Below are 15536 nucleotides of genomic sequence, written 5' to 3'. Positions count from 1 at the left end.
ATCGCGCTAAATTGCTTAGCTCTCTGCCTAGCGAACGCGGCCAAGCAGCGCTGCGGCTACAGAGGGGAGTAGCGGTCGGCCCCGCCCCTTGGCCCCGCCCCTTGGCCCCGCCCCGCCCCACAGGCCCCACCCCCGCCCGGGTTGTTACTCCTTGACCCCGCCCCCCGGCCGTGCGTCTACCGGAAGTGCCCGAACGCGGCACTGGCGCCCCGGCCGTGCGTCCACCGGAAGCGCCCGCCCGGCAGGTGACAGCCTCGGCGTTCTGAGCTACCGGCTGCACCGACTCGCCGCGGGGTGGGGGGCGGGCAGCGAGAGAAGGAGGCCGCGGACATTTTGCTGCCGAAACGAGCTGAACCGTGGCGCCCGGAGTCGTTCGGACCTTCGGGTGAGGAAACGGGGAGCTCGGCGAGGCGAGGAGGGGGGTAAGAAGTGGGGCGGGGAGTTGGGGGGGGTCCGAGGGAAGGGGCTTGTGGGGGTCAGAGGTCACGGAGAGGACGCCCCGCTCTAGAGGGGCGCGGGGCTGGAAGAGGCGAAAGAGCTGCGGCTTCGGTTCATTCATTTGCGTCCACTCTGTCCGCCGGCCGGCCGGGCACCGCGGCCGCCCCGAGTGACTCCCAGACTTGGGCCCGGGCAGCCCTGCCTTGGCCGCAGGGAAAACTTCCCGCTCCTGTCTCCACCCTCCCTCCCCGCCCCATGGCCGTCCTAAGGCCTCCTGGTCGTTCTCGGCCTTATCTCTTTGCCACGGTTCCAAAAGTGAGGGAAAAATAATCAACCAAGAAATGACCCTGTGCTGCCCGCCCCTTGGTAGGCTAGATCTTTGGATCCTTAGGGACAAGTTGACGGAATGGGGACACACGCTGAAAGCCAGTTACTATTTATTTTATTTTATTTATTTCTATGGGACTGGTGTTTGCAGTCAGCTCGCAAAGCAGGTACTCTATTGCTTGAGCCACTCCTCCAGTCTGTTTTGTTCTGGTTATTTTGGAGATGGCAGGGTCTCGAGAATTATTTGCTGGGGCTGGTCTTGAACCATGATCCTCCTGATACTCGTTTCCCAAGTAGCTAGAATTAGAGGCGCCTTGGCTCAGTTACTGGTTGGTTATTCAGCCCCTCCTGTGTACTAAGCACTTTAGTTACAATGCCACATTTAAGCCTCACAGCAGCCCTGATTAAGGAATTCATGTTACCCTTTTTATCCGCGAGGATATTGAGGCACACAGAGGTTAAATCATACATGTAGGATCGCAGTGGAGGCAGAATCAGGGCTCTTACCTAGGCACCCAGCCTGGGTTTTTTTTGGTTTTGTTTTTGGTAGTGTCAGGTTTGAACTCAGGGCTTTGCTCTTGCCAACCAAGTAAGTACTCTACCACTTGAGCCTCACCTCCAGCCCTAAGATGTTGTTCTTAAACAGGCTGTTGCCCTAAGAGATTTGCCTTTCAGGGCAAGAGCTTACGATTTTTCTTGACATTGGGAACTGTAAGAGGCAAAACAGGCTATTTCTGACGCTAATATCCAGAATCTCTCTTGAGAGCTACATTGCTTTCAGAGTAAAGAGAAAAGAAACACATGATCCCTGGGGAATCTTTTTGGGCCTAGGTTCTGGAAGAATGTACCAAGGAAAGGGCCTTTGCCTTCCTGAAAAGTGTTTAAGCCGGTGTCATTGTGCCTGGGATGAGTACAGCCTGCCTGGGAGATGGTGTTCTGTTTGGTGGTTGGAAGGCTAGACTCTATAAGTCTGAGCCTTTCTCCTTTGTAGACATTCACTTGCTCCAGTTCTGTCTTAGTTTCCCTGACAGCAGCATGAAAAGATCTACCCACTCCTGGTGCTATAAGCCTTAATGAACCTTTGAAGGTTTCTCTGTGCTTACTTTTTTGGTGGTACTGGGGTTTGAACTCAGGGCTTGCACCTTGAGCCCCTCCATCAGCTGCTTTGTGTGTGTGTGTGTGTGTGTGTGTGTGTGTGTGTGATGAGTTTTTTGAGATAGGGTCTAAGGAACTATTTTCCCAGGCTGGCTTTGAACCACGATCCTCTTGATCTCTACCTTCTGAGTAGTTAGTATTACAGGCATGATCCACCAGTGCCTGGTTTCTCTGTGCTTGTGAAGAAAACTGGTATAAATGTTGCTGTACTTTTTTTGTTTTTTTAACTGTCTGGTCTGTTCCTCTTAGTTCCGTTGAATTCACAGAAACTTAATATTGTCACCTTATCTTCATCCTTCCAGAGGAGGATTTGAGATAAAGGAACTTGTCACAGATGGTAGGAACATGAGCAGAGCTCAGACCATCTGGCTTCCTGTCCTGAGTTGAGCCCACCAGGCTCCTCTGACTTCTTAGAACTGTCAAGAGGGGCAGCTTTACTAGTTCACAAGGAATCGCCACCCTCAAGAGCTTGTTTGAAGACACCTGTTGAGTGTAGATTGACCGGAAGCTTCACCCCAGTGGGTGGTAGAAGAATTCAGAAGTATAATGGAAAGACTGCTCCCTGACTCCCCTGGAGTCAATCAGCCCTGGGCTCCAACCTCAGCGTTAGAATACTACTGGCCAGACACCCCTGGTGTCTGCAGGTGTCACATGGAAAAATTGTACAGAGCCTTATACTACGTGGCTGCCCCAGCCCTAAGCCAGTTGCTGCCTCCTGGAGCCTGTGTCTGAGGAAGGCTCTCTGGCCCAGCTGTGAGGTGTTGCTTCCTTCTGCAAACAGTCCTTTATGTACGCAGGACTTCTCCCACCCTCCCTTCTCGTTTCACTTCCTAAAAGTGTTTCAGAAAAACACTGGTCCATTGGTCCTGCAGGGTCTGCCCTTGGACTTTCATCTTTTTCTAGTCAACCTCCGAGTGTCTTAAGTGCTCACTTCCCAGAAAACCCTTGGGGCAGCAAATCCTGAAGTGCTGACGGCAAGCAAGTGTGGCCTGGGTCTGTGTTTTGCACTTCGTTGTATTTCTGGAGGTTGAAGGGCATCTGTTCCTTGAAAACATATCTTTTTCTGGACAGGTCTTTTTGCCTAAGATAGATCATTGATACTATCATAGGCCAGAGAGATTTTTCTGTTCTTTATCTCTTCACACAGAGAAAAACAAACACTCCAGAAAGAAAATATCACCTGAGCAGCTGGGGAATCCTTAACAAAATTCCTGCTGGAAAATCCATCAGTGGGTCTTTGTTGCCCTCAAGCTACAACTTACATTCCTCAGCACGGTATCCAAGGCCTTTCAGGCTCCAACCTCTGCCTGCTACTCCTTTCTTATCCCTCCTACTCTCACTTCCACCATCCGAGCTCCAGTCAGATTCCTCTGCTGGCAAGTCCCACCTTTGTTCCTCTCTGCCTGTGCCTTGTGCTCTTCCCTCTGTCTGAACAGCATTCCTGCTCCCCACACCCTGCCTCCTTTGCTGGACCCTGCTTGGTGCTTCTGTCTGATCATGGTCCCAAGTGGCGTGAGCCAGAAGCCCCTCCTTAATGTCCTGCTGCAGTGATCACAGTGGGTGCATCATTTTCATGCCTGTCTTAGTAAAGAGCTCTGAATCCTAACAAGAATTTGTCTTAACTGTATGTGTCTCCAGCACCTAGTGAGATGTCTAACACCAAGTCAAGTGCACAGTAGATGTTTGGTGAACGAATAAACAAAAGAATATTACATTAAATTGTTAGGGTTCCTGGACTCCTAAGGAATTCTGAGCACTTTCCAGGTGATGTTCTGTCCATCCTCAAGTCATCCCAGGAGGAGGGAGAAATGGGGCCAGTGAGAATTAATTGCTCTCCACCTGCCATTGCTACCACCAGCCAGCCACCAGATGGGGGTCTGGAAAGGAACAGGGAGATGGTAAATGTTCAGTAACAGTGGCTGACATTTATCAAGTCTCCCACTGTGAGGCTTTGTGCTGACTTGTGTTGGCCACGCAAGCCCCTTGTTCTTGGATTGTCTTCTGTTAGCTAGTGGAAGCTGGGCATGGCTGTGGTTCTGGACGCCCAAGCATCTTGCTTATTGGGTCCTTAGTCTTGGGCTTGACCTCGACCGGGAGGGTTTCTAAAGTTGGGAGGCTCCTTCTAGTTAAGGTAAGAGTGTGGCTGGCTGACTCCAGAAGTCCCAGAGTCATCAGCAACCAGGTTGCCTTAGTTGCCTGTGGACCCTGAGCTGGAAGTCATATCTCAAAAGCTTCAGGACCGACACTTCAGTGTTTGTGTTCAGCATTTCTATAGCTGGGTTCTATAGAGGGCTAGCCTTGGCTTACAGAAACCTTTTACCCACACCCTAATTGCTTTTAGGCTCTTAACCACATTGAACGGGGTGGAATGACAGTTTCAGTAAAGCCTGCTGTTGGGTCACTGTCTGTCACTTTCATCCTTTGATCTTGAGTTGATGGGGGTTAAGACACTGAGCACAGAGAATTTCCAAGTTCAGCACTCATCTGTCTATTGAGGTCTGCTGGTACCTGGCACTGGGCTGTGCTAGTAGGTAAATAAACCAGGCAGCTTCTGCCATAGGGATAAGAGACAAAATAGAAACAGATCAACAAATGCAATGAGTACAATAACTGAGACTCATAAGCCATGAGGAAAGCAAAAGGCATAGCAGCCAGAGGCTGTGAAGATATAAGTCCAGAGCCAGATGTGGTACTGCATGCTGTAATCCCAGCTACTTGGGAGGCAGAGATCAGGAGGATTGGAGTTTGAAGCCAGTATAGACAAAAAGCTAATAAAACCCCATCTCACCTAACAAGCTGGGCATGGTAATGTGAACTCCATAATCCCAGACATTGTGATGCATAAGTAGAAGGGTCATAGTCTGCAGTTAGCCCCTGGTAAAAACCCCAAGACCCTGTCCAAAAAATAACTAAAGCAAAAAAGGACCTGCCTAGCAAGCATAAAGCCCTGAGTTCAAACTCCAGTACTGCTAAAACCATAGCGCCAATCCCAGGACTCCTCTGTTCAGATCCCTCTATTCTCCTCTGACCTCAGAACCCACTACACATCATTGCTCATTCAGCCACCGTCACCTCAGATGTGCCAGGCACATGCCCACCTTTGCCATGGCTGCTGTTGCCTGTCTTCCTTCCTTCCTTCCTTCCTTCTTTTCTCTCTCCGTCTCTCCCTTTCCCTCCCTGTCTTCCTCCCTCCCTTCCCAGAGATCAAACCCAGGGCCTCATACATGCTAAGCACGTGTTCTAACTGAGCTACTCCCCCAGCCCCTGCCTGTTCTTTTTGCCTGGCAAGTGTTTCCATATGATGTCACCTTGTCAAGGAGGCCTTCTGTGGCTGCCCTACTTAATTTCAGCCTCCTTTCCCCTGCTGCACACTTCCTGTCCTCCTTCCTTGCTCTCTGCTCCAAAGCATACAAGAGATGCTGTGTGCTTTACTTGTCATGTTTTGCGCTCCATCCCCCAATAGGATGAGATCACGAATGGGAAGGGTTTCGTCTGCTTTGTTCATTGTGGCATCCCCAGCATGTACAATGGCTTCTGGTCCATGGAGGGCACTCAGGAAGTGTATGAATACTGTGTAAGAATCTTGGGGGGTGGGGACAGAGAATACTTAAGGTAATAGGTGCAGGGACAGCATCTTTGAAGTGACGTCATCTAAGCTGAGATTTGAAGGCTATGTTGGAGCAGCCACACTAGCAGGAGAGGGTAATCCAGGTAGGAGGGTCAGCAAATGCACAGGCAGTGAGAACGGGGCACTTTGTAGCGCACAGAAGGGTGGGAAGGTATGGGATGGGGCTGGCTGGGCTCACGGCATGGCCCGTCAGAGCCCCCACCTCCCATAGTCTCCCTCTGAGCCTGTGGAAGCAGGTGATAGTGACCTGGCTTCACTGAAGAAAGTGGCCTGAGCATTTCTACCACTTCCTTTTGCCACCCTGTCTTCTACCCTTTGCCCTTTCTTCTCCCTTGTCATGTATGTCTTACCTTCCCTTTATTGACTATACGATGGGCTGGAGGGTCTGGCATTTTCTGATTCAGTATAGTCACAGTACCTGACAACTGGAGCCGCTGTATCTCTGATCCTGGCAGACCCACTGAATCGAACGTTAGGAAACTTCTCTAGCTGGAGTTGGTTTATTAAATGTGAAATTTCCCTAAGAAGACAGTCGAGCACTAGTCATTAAAATATTGATCGAGCACCTGGTACTTGCCTGCTATGCAAATAGGAGGTGGGAATATAGTAGCAAGCAAAGCAGCCAAAATCTTTGCTCTTACAGAATTAAAAATAGACAATTAAATACATTTTATGGTTTGTAGGTGATGAGTACTTTGAAGGAAAAAAAGGAAAGAGGTAGAAGATGGTGAGGACTGGAGAGGTGTACAGTTTTTTTATTTAGGTGGTACTGGGGGTTAAGCTCAGGGTCTAGTGCTTGCTAGGCAGGTGCTCTACCCTTACGCCACACCCCTGGTTCTTTTTGCTTTAGTTATTTTTCAAATAGCGTCTCAAGTTTGTGCCCAGGCCAGCCTGGACAATGATCCTCCTATTTATGCTTCCTGGTAGCTGGGATGACAGGTGAGCACCACCACACCTAGCTTTTATTGGTTGAGATGGGGTCTCATGAACTTTTTTGCCCTGGCTGGCCTCCAACTGCGATCCTTTCTATCTCTGCCTCCCAAGTAGCTAGGATTATAGGCATGAACCCCCAGACCCACCAGGAGGTTTACAATTTTAAATAAAGTGGTCAGAGAAGGCCTCAATGAGATAATCACTTTTGAGCCAAGACTTAAAAGAAGGGAGGAATCCTAGCCCTGAGGCTATATGAAGAAATAGCCTTCCTGTCAAAGTGAGCTACATATGCAAAGGTCCTGAGGTGCCTGTGTGCTTAAGGATCAGCAGAAAGGCCTGTGTGGCTGCAGCTGAGGGAGTGATGGGGAGAACTTCGTAGATGTAATAGTGGAGGTGGGGTGCATCTTGTGTAGGGCCTTGTAGGGACTTGGGCTTTTATGTGCTTGAGGACATGGGGGGGTGCCACTGTCTCAGACTGTAATGGGATCATTCTGGCTCTTGCTGAGATGGGTTGTCAGAAGCAGCTTTGGTGGCAGTCTCAGTGGGAGGAGCTGCTGGCCTGGAACCAGCCTGTAGTGATGGAGCTGGGGAGGACCACTGCATGGACTCTGGAATCATTGTGAAGGTCACCCAGTCGGGTTTGTGAGAGCTGAGATGGGGGGTGGGGAAGCATGTGTCCTAAGGGCGACTGAGATTTTTAGCCTGGGAACCTGGTAAAGATGGTGTTGGAGGATGAAGACTGCAGGATGAGCCATGGGGGAGGGAAGCAGCCAGAGGTCAGTTTCCTGCTCATCACGGAGATGGTCAGGTGGAGATGTCAGTTAGGTGGTTTGGATACACGAGCCAGGAGTTCAGGGGAGAGGTTGGGCCTGGAGAAGTGAAGTTGTGAATTGTCAGTGTGTGAGGAATGAGTGTAAGGAGAAGAGGAGGTACCAGGCCTGAGCCCCTGGGGCACTCTGGTGTTGGAGGAGAGGAAGAGGAAGAGGAGGGGGAAAGAGAAAAGGAAACTGAGAAGGCCTGGACTGTGGGTAGTAGGGACAGCGGGACTTCTGGGATCTGAGGGAAGAAAGTGGGGAGGAGCAGTGACCAGCATTGTCAGGTGCTCCAGTGAGAGACTTGACAAGACTTCTGCTGGCAGATCCCAGGACCCTTTGGACCTTACCCACCCTTTCCCTTCCCTAATCTTATCTGCACCATTCTCCTTTTGGGTCCTTGCTCCATCCGGGCAGGGAGCTTCATGGACTTTGAACACGCAGGCATGTTTGGGCCTTGGATATGCAGCTCCTCTTTGGCGTCCTGTCCTGATCCCTCACTTTTAAGTGGATTATTGTGAGAACGAAATGACAGAGGCTGTAAATCACTCAGCACCCACTCTGCTCCTCAGGCAGCATTGACGGTGACTCCACGTTTCTCGAGTCCCTCCCTTGTTGTATTGGCGTCTTGTGGGTGTTCTCCATCCATCCCTGCTTCTCCCTTTCTAAATCTGACCCACGTCTCCATGTCCAGCAATCCCCTCTTCACCTAAGAGAACCTGTCTCAGAACCCTCCTGCTCTCAGCTTTGGTGGCAGGGCCACTCTGCTATCCCCTGCAGTCCTTTTCCTTGTGTCTGGATCTGAAGGGCTGTGCAGGAAAAGACTGTCCGTTATTTCCTGTCATACTCTGAGTGGATGGCTGGGGAACTCGTCGGCTCTCCAGAAAGTGGTTCCATTGTGTAAGTGGGAAAGCAATTGCAAGGACCCTTGCTCTGTGGTCCTTGTCCTCCTCCTCCTCCTTATCTTCATTAAGTGTTGTCCAGAAGAAGCTCTTTGGGTTATTTTTCCAGATCCAGAGGAACTTTCCTTTTTCTTGACAGCAGACGTTTCCACATTACTGCTTGTGAACAGTTGAGAACTGGCTCCTGGTTCCAGCGACTTCCTGACAGGAGAACATTTGCTTGCATGTGGCATGTCTGCCTTTCCTTCCCTTTCATTCTGAGGCCTTTAATTACCAGTGGGCCAGAAGATTGATTTTGACTAATCAGTTTTCATTCACATCCCAGGAGGCCCATTAACTTGGCAAGCTCATCCAGAAGGCTTTCACTAGGCACATTACCAAACTTGACATTCCTGTTGTCCAAGGGAGATGGGCCTGCCCTGGAATAACCTGCCATTCAACACCAGAGGGACTCTGTAGGGTACGTGGCAACCTGTTTCACGTACTCTTTGGCCTGTGTTTCTGTCTGGCTTCCTTCAGAGAGGAGTCGCCATGCAGGACAGAGTAGGTCGTGTGATCTCATCATGGGACAGTGTCAACCACTACCATTTTCTACCTGTGTTTCTCCAGACAAGTGCCTTGACTTCTCTGGGCTTCCGTTTCCTGACGTGAATTGGTGAAATTATAGAAACCATCTTCACAGATGTTTTGAGGCCTAAATGTAAAGGTCTTCACATAGTGACAGGCCCACAGTGCAGGTCCATTAGCCATCACCACCATCACCACCACCTGAGTTCCGAATCTCATGCAGTGCCTGAGGAACACAGCTCGATCCTCATAGTTACTGAACGGACTTGAAAGAGCCTGTCTGTGTGGGTTCGGTGACCACACTGACTCAGAGAGAAAGTCTGAAATGTGGTTTTGCTATGCTGACTCACCTTTTAATCTTTGATTTGCCTTAATGGTTTCCCTGGCTGTCAAGTGAACTGTAGTGCTTACCTCTGAGGACTCTTGTCCTCTTTAAAGGGAGACCGTTGGGCTGGGGGCTTGCCTAGTACGTGTGAGGCTCTGGGCTCTGTCCCCAGCACCACAAAAAACTAAGTCAAAAATAAAACTCAGCCAGGGGAGGAGAGGTGAGTAGGATCATCATCGTTTTGTCCTCTAAGCTTCGTGGGGACATGGCACAGAGGAGGGGACATTTACCCTTGAGACAGAACTGACAGAGCAGAACACACAGGACAGTTGACATGTGGCTTCTGTTCTGGGAGAAGGAGAAGTGGTAACACCACCCTAGCTCCTTTTATTCTTTTCCTAACTTAGTCTTTTCTTTTTTCTTCTTCCTTTTTTTTCTCATTTGTTTTTTGAGATAGGCTGTATAGCCCAGGCTGGGCTTCAATTTCTGGTCTTCCGGCCTCTGCCTCCTGAGTGCTGGGATTAGGCATGTACTTGTACTCAGCCTGGCCTGAGTTAATCCTGACTGGTCCTGGAGTTCCAAGTGCCTGTAGCAGGTTTCTGAGTAGCTGTTGGTCAGAGAAAGGTTTTATACTTGAATCCCCAACACGATCTTCAGAGATCAGTTCTCCCTATTTGGATACCCTTGTATTCAGAGACGGGTCATGGCAGCTGGGTCAGACCATGGCCCGTGTTTCTCTCCTTTGCTGAAGCTGCTTCTCTGGCTGCTCTCACAACACCAATCGGCTCCTCACTGACTCACCAAGGGCCTGTCAGACTTCTCATCCTGGAGCAGAGCGTGGGCTGCTGTGACAGGAATCAAGTCCTTCCCCTGGCCATTGGCCTTAGCAGAATCAAAACACTTTCCTGCTTGGTGTGTTTCTTTTTTCCTTCCTGCTAAAGACCTAGTAAGGTTTACTGGCCCTGGCATGCTGAATTTGATTCTTGTCCCTTGGGAACGTCTTACATTATGTTCTTACAATGATCACTCTCCACCTCCTCTTGTTTGATAACTGGAAAAACACCTATTTCTGGGGAAGTGGGTCCCTCATTGGAAGAGGAATCAGATGGGCCGGGGTGGGGGGGGAGGAGGGGGGAAGACAGGACTGTGTTTTGAACTTGGGCCTCACACTTCCTAGGCAGGTGCTCTACCATTCAAGCCATCCCACCAGTCCCTGTGTGTTATTTAGTAACTGGTTTTCAATCTTTGTGCCATGGTGGGGGAGGGTGGGGTGCCTGAAGGGTGCCTGATGGAATGAGCCAGGCCCTAGGCCCTCTAGCCTTCCTTCAAACAGAGCAGTTCCACTCCTTCCTGCTTTAGTCAGCTTAATGTGGGGATGGGCTTGAAAAGCATTGATCTGATTGGATTTTCACTTGGCCATTGAAGAAAGTAAGACCAGAGATGGGTGGATTTGCCCAGGGTCATATAGCTGTTGGTAGGAAAGCCAGACTTCCTGTCAGCCATCTTGGCATGGATCAGCCTTGCCATGTGCCATAGTTGTTGAAAGTTACCGCAAAGCCTTATGCTTCTGGCATGCATGGTCCTTGTGCCTGGTACTTGTCACAGAGTGCCCTTGTCTTGATCTGTTATGGACCTTTGGTTTTGTAGATTCTCTGGAAGCTTTTTTTTTGTGCCAGCAAAAGTTTGTTGAGTTTCTGGGATGTGCCAGGCATAGTACCAGTCACTGGTTGACAGTGTTAAACAGAACAGCTCCCAAATTAGAGGTGTGAGGAGTGCTGTAGAGAAGTCTAAGATACGATTGAGTCTAACATCAGAGGCCTCTGTCCCACTGGGCATAGAGGAGGCTTCTCAGAGTCTAAGCTCAGGGGGAAGAATGAGCACAGTACGTGGGACTTCTGTTTAGGATAGATGCACCATTTCTCTTAAACTGCTCTAAGTTTAAAACAGGTAATACACACAGAACAAAATTCCCGTGTAATAAGCCGGGTGCCAGTGGCTCGTGCCTGTAATCCTAGCTTCTTGGGAGGCAGAGATCAGGAGGATCATGGTTGGAAACCAGCCCAGGCAAATACCCAACACAAAAGAGTTGGTAGAGTAGCTCGAGTGGTAGAACATCTGCCTAGGAGTGAGGCCCTGAGTTCAAACCTCAGTACTGACATAAAAAATAAAATTACCATGTTATAAAAGGGTAAATGATGAAAAATGATCTCCCACCCCATTCTATAGTCACCCTGCTTCCTTTGTGGAGGAAAACAACAGTTTAATATTTCCTGTTTATCCTTTTAAGGATAGTTGATGGATTTGCAAACACTCAATATTTGTGTTTGATTAGTACTGATATTTAAAAAATAGAAATAGTAGCACACCACATACGCACTTCTACATCTTGCTTTTTTCACTGTCTTGGGAGAGGCTGTATTGTGTTCCTTCTGTTATCAGTCATGTCTGTGGACACGTAAGGTGTCCATAGTGGTTCCATATTCCAAAGCATGCTACATAAGTAACTTTGTATGCTTTTTTTTTTTTTTTTTACCCTCGCTGGGTCTAAGGGTGAGTGCATTTGCAATTTTTAGAGCTGTTGCTAGATTGCTCCACGGTTGTAGCATGAAAGGATGCCTGTTTTCCTGCACTGAGCCAGCATGGGGTGTGTCATCAGATTTCTGGGTCTGTCTGTACCAATCCCACAGCTGGTGGGTGGTATTTCATTGTAGTTTCATCTTCTCCTGTTATGAGTAAGTGTGAGCCATTTCACTCTATTTTCTGTGAACTGTCCATATTGCTGACCATTCTCCTATTTTTTGTGTCACTTTTCTTTTTTTGAAATAGTCCATTATGTACATTCAATTTGCAATCCTCTTGCCTCAGTTTCCCGAGTACTGGGATACCATGCCTGGCTCAGTAATTGTTTTATACATATTAAGGACAATAGGGTTTGTCTGTGGTGTCTTGCAAGTTTTTGTGAGTATCATTTGCCTTTTTTTTCTTTTTTTTTTTCCAGACAGGGTCTCGCTGTATAGCCCAGAGTAGTCTTAAACTCACGATCCTCCTGCCTCAGCCTCTCCAGTAGTGGGATTACAGGTGTACCTCACCGTGCTCAACTTGTCTTTTTTGTGTTGGTTTTTGTTATGACTTTGCTCATGCAGGAAAATTTCATTTCTTTGTAATTGGATTCATGGATCTTTTAAGACTTGTAGATTTGGTGTCACACTCAGAAAGGCCTTATTTCATCTAGATTATACTGTTCCATTCTTTTTCTTTCCTGTCCAACATTGGGTTTTCTTTCTGGTTTTGTTTGGGTTTTTTTTTTTGTTGTTTTTGTTTTTGGTTGATCTGGGGTTTGAACTTAGGGCTTTGTGCTTGGAGAGCAGGTGTTCTACCACTTGAGCTGCACCTCCAGTTCTTACTTTGTTACTTTTAAAATTTATTTTAATGTTTATGTAATTCACAGCAAGTGAAATGCTCAACTCCTACACACACAGTGTACCCAGTATCTTGTCAGGCAAGGACTATCTCCATCATCCCCAGAGAGCTTCCAGACCCCTCCCGGTCAGCATCCACTGACCTGACTGTACCCCCATAGGTTAGTTTTGCCACTTCTACTTATTCTGGAACTTGATAGAAATGGAATCCCACCATGTTTATGTGTTCACACAATTCCTTTTGTTTGTTTGTTTTGTTTGGTGCAGGGCTTCATGCATGCTGAGCACACACTTCCCCACTGAGCTCTACCCGAGCCTCTGTTTACTTGCATTCTTGCCAGTGAGCTCTCGTCAGATTATCTCTTGTCACAAAAAATAGGTGAAGGACACTAAGCAGCAGGTGCTGATCTCTCCATTTTAAAGGAAGAAATTGAGTTACAGACGTGATGTAAACTGTAACCTCAGTACAGTGTGCATCCCTTTAAAAAGTTACTGTATCCCCGTAATCCAAGCTATGTCAAGAGGGCCCAGCCTGGCTAAAAAGTTTACAAGACCCTACCCAGCTAGTAGCTGGGCATGTTGACATGTTTCTATCATCTCAGCTGCCTGGAACATATAATAGGAGAAAGGTGGTCTAGGTCAGGCCAGGCCAGGCATAAATGTGAGACCCTGTTCAAAAAATAACTGAAGCAGAAAGGGCTGGGCATGGCTCAAATGGTAGCATAGCCTGCCTAGCAAGTTCAAGGCCCCAAGTTCAAACTACAGTACCACAAAAAAACAGAAACCAGTTACCATTAATAGCACCTTCAAGACCTTGGAGAAAAAAATTGAAATATATTCAGTATTCATTTTCTTAACTTTTTGTAGATTTAAATTCATTTTTATTAACTTACAACACAGAAAGATATATTTCTTTTTTTTTTTTTTTATGGTACTGGGGTTTGAACTCAGGGCTTCATGCTTGCTAGACAGGTACTCTACCACTTGAGCTTCTCTTCTAGCCCTTTTTTGTGTTGAGTATTTTCAAGATAGCGTATTTGCCAGGGCTAGCTTCAAACTGTGATCCTTTTGATCTCTGCCTCCTGAGTAGTTTGGTTTACAGTCTTGAGCCACCACCACCCAGCAGATATTTCATATATATATTGTTTGTTTGTTTTGGCAGAACTGGAGTTTAAACTCAAGGCTTTACGCTTGCTAGGCAGGTGCTCTACCACTTGAGCTACTCCACCAGCCCCCTATCTTATATCTGTTAATCATAAAATTATATTTAGATAAATGAAGACTCAAAAAATATGAAATATTTAGGACTTTTTTTTTTTTTTTAACAGTACTGGGGTTTGAACTCAGAGCCTTACGCTTTCTAGGCCAGAGGTGCACCACTTGAGCCACTCCGCCAGCTTGAGAACTTCTTAAAATGTAATCCTGGTTTCTGTGGCTAAAATCTGAAGTCTTTGGATAGGAATATTATGATTTTTTTTCCCTAGAACCTAATTTTTCTACTCTTTGGTTACATGACATCTTTGTTCAGGCTCTGTGTAGATTCTCACCAAGGGCTTCTTCATCATTCTAGAAAATTTAAGAGAAAACTACTACATTTCAGGCCTTACTACTCACTTTTCTTGAAGGCTAAAAAGTGAGGTTAAGAGGAACTGTTTCTGGGACTTGGTATCAAAGTTACAATCTTCTGTGGGTGTGGGAACATAGGCTTGAGATGAGGACAGCTGCAGTCAGTCCTCAGGGGCACCACAGTGTTCTGGGAGTCCCCCTCTGTTAATTTTGACTGTGCTGTTCCCTCGAGGCATTTCTTAGCCTATAACTGCTGAAATTGAGGGGGATCCCAGCCCAGAATGCTGTCTCTTTGCAAGTGACTCACACACTGCCCAAAGCACTTTCTAACCAAAAATTCCCTTTAATTACTGCTTTTTAAAAGGTTCTCTGCCCCTTCCAAAGACAGAATCCAAGCCCTAAGCCTTTTCTTGCCTAAATTGGCCACCTGCTTTGTTTCATGTGTGGCTCATGTTGGTGAGCAGATTTGTGAAAGAACAAGGTCTAAGCCCCTTTGGCCCTGGCAAGAAGGCAGCACATAGTGACAGCTGGCAGTGCTGAGCAAAGCATGTCTTCCCCATGGCATCTGCAAGCCTGGCTCCTTCAGGACTGAACCCTGGGGTTTTTTTCCATTCCTGCAGAAAGAATGCAGACTCTCTCTTGTGCTGGCATCCGAGAGGCAACTGTGACCTGGTACTGGAGTGAGGAGCTTATAATGGAGAGGACGCAGGGAGAAAGCCTGTCTCAGTCAGTCACAAGCTGTGGGGGAGCCTTCCCATTGAGGGAGGGGTTTTGTTGTTCTTAAATCTGCACTTTGGAGTAGCTTTCCTCCCATGGGGTAGGGTTTTTGCATCCTCAGTCCCACTGCGCCCTCTGCAGAGGGTCTGTGAAATAAATACACACTGCAGAAGTAAGCAGGAGCCAGCAGCACCAGGGGCAGCTTGAGTAGGTGAGTAGGTGAGCACCTGTGAGGGAAGGGGCGCCATCAAGAGCTCGGGTGTGGACCTTCTGCAGCTGCACTGGTCTGACGAGCTGACCCTGCTGCTCTGTCTTTTTTTGGGGAATGGGAGTGGGAGGTTGGGGGAAGATGGGGTCTGATTGTATTGTCCAGGCTGGCCTTCACCTTCCGTGCTCAGGTGACCTCCTAGGGCAGCTTCCTGAGTAGCTCTGTGCTGCCAGGCCCAGCTTCTACCCTTTTTTGAAAATTTAATTTTATTTTTGAATTAACATACATTAATGATAGAGGAGTTTCGTTGGGATAATTCCATATATGCGTACCGTGTACTTTAAACAAGTTCACCTCCTCCACTAGAGTCCCATTCCCTTTGTCCTTTTTTAATCTTGTAAGAGACCTTTCCCACCTCTTTCTCCTCCTGGCCAGCATACAGCACCCTTGTTGCCGGCAGGTTGTATATTCCTGCAGAGGAGGGAAAGCCCTAGCAGCCTCCTCTGCTGGAGAAGAAAGGGCTCTCCAGCAGCCTTGGA

At 48.0% G+C, this 15536-nt stretch overlaps 1 protein-coding gene across 5 annotated transcripts in view; it reads left to right on the top strand.

Moving 5' to 3' along the window:
- Window positions 1–205: 205 nt before the first annotated feature.
- Ap1b1 (adaptor related protein complex 1 subunit beta 1) overlaps window positions 206–15536 on the top strand; it is a 49867-nt gene continuing 34536 nt past the window's right edge. For 3 of the 5 annotated variants that reach the window (XM_074061113.1, XM_074061112.1, XM_074061109.1), the window contains exon 1: window positions 206–385. The gene's annotated coding sequence lies outside the window, so the exon portion shown is untranslated. Of the gene's footprint in view, window positions 423–14846; window positions 15001–15536 lie in introns of those variants that run through there. The other 2 variants (XM_074061110.1, XM_074061111.1) reach the window with 2 other exon arrangements.

Source organism: Castor canadensis, chromosome 18 (assembly GCF_047511655.1).
Source record: "Castor canadensis chromosome 18, mCasCan1.hap1v2, whole genome shotgun sequence".
Lineage (NCBI taxonomy): Eukaryota > Metazoa > Chordata > Mammalia > Rodentia > Castoridae > Castor > Castor canadensis.
Note: the sequence above shows the minus strand (reverse complement) of the source record. Positions and strands in the feature narration are given on the sequence as shown.